Source organism: Amblyomma americanum, chromosome 1, assembly GCF_052857255.1.
Source record: "Amblyomma americanum isolate KBUSLIRL-KWMA chromosome 1, ASM5285725v1, whole genome shotgun sequence".
NCBI lineage: Eukaryota > Metazoa > Arthropoda > Arachnida > Ixodida > Ixodidae > Amblyomma > Amblyomma americanum.
Genome location: NC_135497.1, coordinates 86,379,773 through 86,387,758, shown reverse-complemented (window position 1 = coordinate 86,387,758; position 7,986 = coordinate 86,379,773). Strand labels below are relative to the sequence as shown.

Genomic DNA, 7,986 nt, shown 5'->3' with positions numbered 1-7,986 from the left:
AAGGGTCAAGAGGCCTGCACAATCAGCTGAAAGTTATTCAGGGATAAAGAAAGATACTCTCCTTTTGGGTAGATCCAGAACACAATTCAAAAACAAATTCGACGCGCGCTGAAGAATTGTGTTTATTTTCGCGCAAGGATAGCAGTGCACCCTTAAGCAATATTGCGCTAAATGATTTCGAACTTGTGCGGATAGCAATAATGGGTTAACGTCCATAAATGCGGAATTGTACATCCTCGACTTCACATCCATAGATCCCTGGGAGTTTTCAAATCACTCCTGGCGCAATGGTGCAGGGGGGAAGCGATGCGCCACAGTTGTACGATGACAGGTGCTGCCATCTTGTGAGAAACAGGTTGCTCCTCCCGAGCAAGCTCGTGTGACCAATGGTTAACTGAACTACTACGTGTCACTGTGGGCAGATTGCCAGGTGTATGTACACCTCGGCAGGGTGGCCACAACCCAGTAACACACATACCTACAGAGTTGGGTTGTGTTGCATTTTATGGCACATAGGCAACTGAGGCCATTATGCGCCAAGCTCACACAAACAAACAAAAAGCGGCTAAATGCGTGCAATTCCCACAGCAAGTGCTAGCGCACTAAAAAACGCAAAGGCACCTTTTGAATGCGGCAGTCAACGCTTATCGCGTCCGCTTGCGGCCTCAATCTTCGGCGACGGATTTAATTTTTAATGCCTTGGCATTAGAAGGGTCTGCGCAAGCGGAAACTGCGTAAGCCGTCACGCGTGACGCGTGCGACCCTTCTGACGTCTTCACAACCTCGCCACCATGGCAAGTGGCAACCTTCCCACCTGATTGTGAGCAAACTGCCCACCACCTGCCCCAGTCGGAGTTTCATTCCATGCTAAAATAAGAAAATAAAGTAAAACATAAAGTGGAATGAGAAATAACCTGCACCTGCTAGAGATTATTAGCCTTAAACCGATTAAAAATAAACGAATCGGGCCCATTCGACCAAAAATTGAACTTTATGGAAATAGCCAATTGGAAAAATAATGTCGGGCACGGTAACACAAGTGGCGTCCTAAGAGCTGAACGAGCACAGCGGGGTGATAATGCCCCGCAGAGATGATTTATTGATGAAATATATCTTTAAATGAATATCATTGGAGGTGGTGCAAAAGAAAACAAGAAATAAAGAGAAATAGAACAGAATTGTTGAGAATGAAGAAAAGCAAAATAATCGGCGAGGAAAAGCAGGTGTGACGACAATACAATTGGTGCAGGTGCAGATGAGGAAGACGGTGATGGCAGGTGAACGGAACTGAAGGTGCAAACGATGGAGAGGTCACCTGCAAATAATAAGAAAATAGAAAAGGGATAAGAACAAGCAAAGAGAGAGAGGGAAGAAAAAGTTTGTATGCATATTGTAGTGGTGTGCCTTTCCTCGTAATGAGTAAAAAAAATGAATGCTTGGGCCAGACACAGTATCAATCACAAATTGATGATAACTCATGCACACAATTTGGGAATCAAACTACGAAAGAATGAGATTAAAATATTGTTGAGAGTATTTGTGAGACGGTGATTCATGTTGGATGTAAAGTGAGGATTAGAACATTCGTACAAGTGAATTATCGTTCAAACACAAGCATCCGGTATGAGATTAGATCTGTGTACAAAAGGAAAAAACCGTGACACGCAACCGCGGGGAGGGCGGACACACACGCATCCACCTCTCTTGGTCTGAATTAAAGTCACTGGAACGGGATCCAGTGACTTTAGTCTGAATGGAACCCAGCGCCAAACGTGCCGCGGTCATGTTTGCGTTGGTGTTAGGAGAGAAGTGATCGAGGTTATCGCAACCGAAGATAGTTCGGAAGCGTCTCGCTGATGAGTGATGACAGACGCCATTCGCATGAGATAGCGGTTGCCCAACCAACGACTTCACGCCGCCGTGTGCGTTTCCTCATAGTGGGTCCGGAGCTCCCGGGTTCCAACCCGACCGCGGCGGCTGCGTTTTTATGGAGGCAAAACGCTAAGGCGCCCGTGTACTGTGCGATGTCGGTGCACGTTAAAGATCCTCAGGTGGTCGAAATTATACCGGAGCCCTCCACTACGGCACCTCTCTCTTCCTTTCTTCTTTCACTCCGTCCTTTATCCCTTCCCTTACGGTGCGGTTGAGGTGTCCAACGATATATGAGACACATACTGCGCCATTTCCTTTGCCCCAAAACCAATTAAAAAAAAGTCGGGGCATAGGCAAGACACTGTCCTACGTACGCTGTTCACCCATCATGAACAATTGCCAACTCGCCCGAATCTCAGCTTTACTCAGCGCGTTTCCTCCGCGGATGGTTGCGGGAGACCTCCGACAGTGTCCCGTCTTAGGGTAGATGTAGTTAGATAATGTGGGACGTCGCCGTCGGGATGCCCGCAAGGACACACCGACGACGACACCAATCCAAATCTGTGGAATTAGGACGGGAAACGACCATGTCCATTCAAGATGGTAGTGAGCGGCATCGGCGGTAGAAGTGCTTCGGGATTGCTACGCACGCTAGGGACCCGTGAGTCAATTCCTGTTTCCTCATTGTTGTTTGACTGCCAATGCTGCCATTTGGAGGATACTAAAGACCATAAGGCTGTGAGCACCGATAATCTAGACAGGATGGATGTTCTTACTCGAGAATATGTGCTTGCACGGGATGCTAGTGTGTCTGCAAGGTCATTGCCCGGAACTCCAGCATGGGATGGCACGTGGTGTAAATTAAATGGACGAAATAAAGCGATGTCTTTTAATGTCTTAATAATGAATATTTTTTCGTTTATGACGTCTGCGGCCAGTGTGCTTCGGAGGGACAAAGAGTCTATAAAAAATCAGCTGTGGTTTAAACTTTGGTTAACCCTGGTGACAAGAGAAAGCTTCCTTTGTATGGCTACGTTCACAAACGCCACACACACTGCCGAATTGATTGTCTGTAAAGCGTCAATGAAATTGCCGGTGCCCGATGGGGCACTTGCCCCTAGCCACGACGGGGAGACTGTGATGACGTCAGTAGGTCACATGACCTCCAACGCGACACCACATGACATCTTTAGCGCGACTGCACTGACGCTGCCCTCTTGAAAACCTAGCGTTGTGAAGCTTTCGCTTCAAACTAATTAGGTATTGTCCCGCACAAAGGCGCCACGTATTTTACGGCCCCTTCAAATGCTATTAATTCTGCACAGTAAGCACCCGAAGCGGTTTCTACCCTAAAGCGCCCCACATAAAGAATTTTGGATGTGTCTCGGCAGTTGGGGGCGTCCTTGCTGACACGATGTTTTTCTGCAGACATTTCAGAGGGCTGGCCGACTTGCGCGTCGCCCGCTGGGGTAGTCAGCATCGGCTTCGGCCGCTAAGGGCAGACTTGGAGATGCTGGCTAAGTTCTCCACCAGGCACGAAGTAAGTTGCCGAGAACGGGCGGGGCTTGTTAACTGGAATGTTGAGCCGGCATTCGGACATGCGAATGCTAATACGGCTCATCAATACCTTATGGCACGGGTACAATGGGCAGGTAGTTGCCGGAGCGGTATGTCGCGTCAATTCTAGCGGTCAAACGCTCCACCGCCTTCTTTTTGCGGCTCGCTCAGCAGGTTGGATCGATACATGTGGCGGGATGGCCGGAGTGGTCTCCGGCATATCCTCGCGTCTCTTTACTGTATCAGAACCAGTAGTCCGGGCCGAGGTGCGGGATCCGTCTTCCACGTCCCAGCGTCGCGATTCTGCGGGCTAGAAGGGCGCCGGCGTCTCCCGATAGTCCTGGCACTTCACTGCCACAGGCCAGGATGCCGCGCAAAAATGGCGGGCCTCTGCAGAGAGTGTTTCCTTGGAGTTCCTACGACGGGGGACTGCAGGGAGCGGCTGGGCTGACACCCTCGTAATCCCTGGCTGGAACCTGCCTTGGTTAAGGTCCAGTCCAACAACCGAGGCGTGAGAGATGCCGGGCCGATGCGGATCCTTGCTACTAGGGGCACTAACGTTCTCACGTCCGTGAGCTGGGTCATACTGGCATTCGCCGTTGGTAGGTCTTCAGAGGCGCCAGGTCTGGATGCGTCTCGGGAGTTGGGGGCGTCCTTACTGACACGACGTTTTTCTCCAGACATTTCAGAGGGCTGGCTGACGCGCGTCGCCCGCTGGGGTAGTCAGTGTCGGCTTCAGCCGCTCCGGGCAGACTTGGAGATGCTGGCTCAATTATCCAGCAGGTATGAAGTGAGTTGCCGAGAACGGGCAGGGCTTGTTAACGGGATTATTTAGCCGGCACTTGGACATGTGAATGCTAATACGGCTCATCAATACCTTATGGCACGGGTTCAATGGGCAGGTACTTGCCGGAGCGGTATGTTGCCATGGCCTCAATTCTTGCCGTCAGGCGCTCGCACCGCAATCTTTTTGCGGCTCGCTCAGCAGGTTGGATCGATACATGTGGCGGAATGGCCGTAGTGGTCTTCAGCACTTTCTCACGTGTCTTCACTTTATCAGAACGAGTAGTCCGGGTAGGGTTAGTAGAATTGGTAGGGCACAGCAGCGGCGGTCGTCCAACCAACGGCGCCACGCCGCCGCGTGCGTTTCCTCATGGTGGGTGAACAGCGTAACAAAAGCGGGAAAAGGCAAGACACTGTCATATGCATTGCGCTGTTCCCCCACCGTGAATGCTTACCTACTTGCCTACAGCTTTACTCAGTGCATTTCCTCCGCAGATGGTTGCGGGAGTCGTACGACAGTGTCCCGTGTCAGGGGACATGTGGTTAAACTATGTGGGACATCGCCGTCGTGTTGCTCGCAAGGACGCACCGAAGACGACGCCCATACAAATCTGCGGAAAAAAGGCGGGAAACGACCATGTCCCTTCAAGATGGTAGCGAGCGGCTTCGGCGGTGGAAATGTTTCGGGAATGTTAAGCGCGCTAGGGTCCCATGACTAAATTCCCGTTTCCTCATTGTTGTTTGACCGCCATTGTTGCCATTTGGCGGATAGTAAAGACCATAGGGCTGTGAGCCCCGATGATATAGATAGGACGGATGTTCTTACTCGAGAATATCTGCTTGCACGGGATGCTAGTGTGTCTGAAGCTGATTGCCCGGAACTCCAGCATGGGCTGGCACGTGGTGTAAATTAAATAGACGGAATAAAGGGATGTCTTTTTATAATGTCTTTATAATGAATATTTTTGTCGTTTATGACGTATGTGGCCAGTGGCATTAAGAGGAAGAAAGTCTATAAAAATGAGCAGGTGTTGTCCCGCCCAAAGAAGGCACGTACCTTACGGCCTCTTCAATAGCTATTAATTCTGCACAGTAAGCACACGAAGCGGTTTCTACCCCAAAACGCTCCACAGAAAGAATTCGTCCTGGTTTTGAGAGAGCAACATAAGCTGCGCATGCAGACAGGGTAGTCTAGAATCCATCAGTGTAAATATGCATGCCAGGCAACATTGCCAGAGCAGCCGCATCAGCCTTATGCAATCACATATGCGCGAAGGCTACAATGTCCGCTGGGGTGTCCGCTAGTCCGCTGGGATAAGAGTTAATGGAAAATACCTAAATAATCTGCGATTCGCTGTTGACATTGCCTCGATGAGTCACTCAGTAAGTGAACTGAAAATCATGATCAACGAGTTAGACAGGCAGAGCAGAACGGCGTGCCTAAAAATTAATAGGCAGAAAACCAAAGTAATGATCACAGTCTAGCTAGGAAACAGCAGTTCGCAATTGGCAGCGAGGTGCTGGAAGTGGTAAAGGAATACGCCTGCTTAGGGCAGGTAGTGACATCTGATCCGGATTTTGAAAGGGAAATAACTAGAAGGATAAGAATGGGGTGGAGCGCATATGGCAGGTTCTCTCAGATCACGAATGGCAGTTTACCAATTTCCCTCCAGAAAAAATTGTACAACGCCTGTATCTTGCAGGTGCTCATCTATGGAGCAGAAACGTGGAGGCTAAGAAAAGGGTTCAGATTAAGTTAAGGACAACGCAGTGAGCCAATGGAGAGAAAAATTATAGCTACAACGTTAAGAGACCGGAAGCGGGTACAGTGGGTGAGGGAACAAACGCGGGTTAATGACATCCTAGAAGAAATCAAGAGCAAGAAAGGGGCTTTGGCAAGGCATGTGATGGGAAGGCAAGATAACCGCTAGCCCTTAAAGGTAACGGAGAAGGGAAGCTTAGTAGGGGGTGGCAGGAGGTTAGTTGGGCGGGTGAGATTAAGAAGTTTGCGGGCATAGTGTGGGCGCAGCTGGCAAACGACAGGGTTAATTGGAGAGACATGGGAGAGACCTTTGCCCTGCAGTGGGCGGATTCAGGCAGGTGATGATGCTGACTGTCATGATATTGCTTGAGACAGCGTTGCTCTGGACCTCAGTGCGTAAATTGTTAACCGTGTCGCAGTCCTTAGCGATGACCGTTACACCATTTGCCGATGAGCGCATAACGACGGGGCCTATGCCGGCGTCCTACAAGACAATTTTTGCCTTCAGTGTTTGCACTGACTGCGCCGTCGTAGCGTTCGTATGAGATGTGGACGTAATAAAATCCACGTGGCTCACAGTTTGATGTCTTCGGATGATGTCCAGCGAGGCAGAGACTAAGGCCGGGAGGGTTCGCTCGCAAAAGGTGTTGTCGCAGTCGTGTGTTGACTTCAGAGAACCTCCGCAAAGGTGGGTACGGCTGCTGGTAGAGGTCACGCCTGCAGCCTGGACTCCGCCAAGTTTGCCCGACTGCGAGCCTCCGCAGTAGCGCGACGCTGAGCGCTCCTTTTGGCGCGGACGTCCTCCGCACGACTCAACGCGTCGGACGCGTGGGCCCGGTAGTCAGCGCAGCGGATAACGAGCTCCCCGAACATGGTCGCAATCTGCAAGCGCGCCAGCACGTGAATCTTGCTCTCCGCAGCGTTCAGGAACGCCGTGAGGCGCTCCTGAAGTCACGTGACCTCGGCAAAATCAGGCATCGCAGCGAACGCCGGGTCCAGCCTGGGCTCTGTGTCCGCGGGCGGAACGTCAGCCACGCCGGCACCGAAGTCCTACTGCACGATGTCGGCGCCGTCCCCGCCCGGGGCCTCGAAAGGAGAGGGGCCGCCGGGGAGCGGCCCGTCGTCAGCGCGAGCACAAAGCTCCAGGGCGGCGGCATCCTCAGCGACCGGAGGCAAAGCCCCGGTCGGTCGCAGGTTGTCGTCGGGGATGCTAGCAAGCCCTGCTAGGGCCGAGCCTCAGGGCGAGGCTCACAGTCCCTGCGCCGCGAGAAGTGGTGAAAAAATCACCAGCAGGCCGCGAGGGCCGCCAGGGAAAACCGCGACCGGGCGTGGAGCAGGAACCGAAAGCCCACTTCTGCCATATAGTCCAACGGGCCGGGCAAGGCAGCTGATTCCCTCCCCAAGGCAGGTGGCGCGGCAGGCCGCGCAAGGGCAGCCGCCGCCTAAGTCCCGGCCTGCAAAAAGCGGCCAAAAAACCGCGAGCGGGCCTCGCGGGCATCTCGTGGTGGTCGCAGCGATGCCCGGGAGTGCATCCTGCAGCTCAAAAAGCGGCCCGAGAAGTCCAGGAAGCCGCAGGCAGGCCCCGGAATACAGCAGGAACTTTTCCTCGCGTGCGGCTGGCCGCGCAAAGGAAAGCCGCCGCCTTAGTCCCGGTCAGCAAAAAGCGGCCAGAAACCACCAGAGAGCCTCGCGGGTCGCCACCGGTGGTCGCAGCGATGCCCGAGACTCGATCCCGCAGTTCAAAGGGCGGCTCAAGAGGTCCCGGAATCGGCAGGCAGACCCTGAAAAGCAGCAGGAACAACTCATGCTCTAGCCCGAGCCAGCGGGAGCAGCGGGAGGCACGACCAGTCTCTTCGAGCGCTCGAATGAGACTCCCGCCCACCTGATTGTGAGCAACCTTGTGAGGTGGGCAACCTGCCCACCATGGCAGTCTCTCTTGAACAATTTGCCAAACATTTGGTCGTTATTAGGCAGCGTGCCTAAGAATATTGAAGGTACTAGATGCTGAGACG

At 52.5% G+C, this 7,986-nt stretch overlaps 1 long non-coding RNA gene across 1 annotated transcript; it reads right to left on the bottom strand.

Moving 5' to 3' along the window:
- Nucleotides 1-1,158: 1,158 nt before the first annotated feature.
- Nucleotides 1,159-4,721, bottom strand: LOC144133661 (uncharacterized). The gene is made up of 2 exons (XR_013315088.1): nt 4,668-4,721; nt 1,159-1,315 (listed from the first exon to the last, which is right to left on the bottom strand). It is a non-coding gene; the product is annotated as an uncharacterized LOC144133661 (long non-coding RNA).
- Between the last annotated feature and the right edge of the window lie 3,265 nt (nt 4,722-7,986).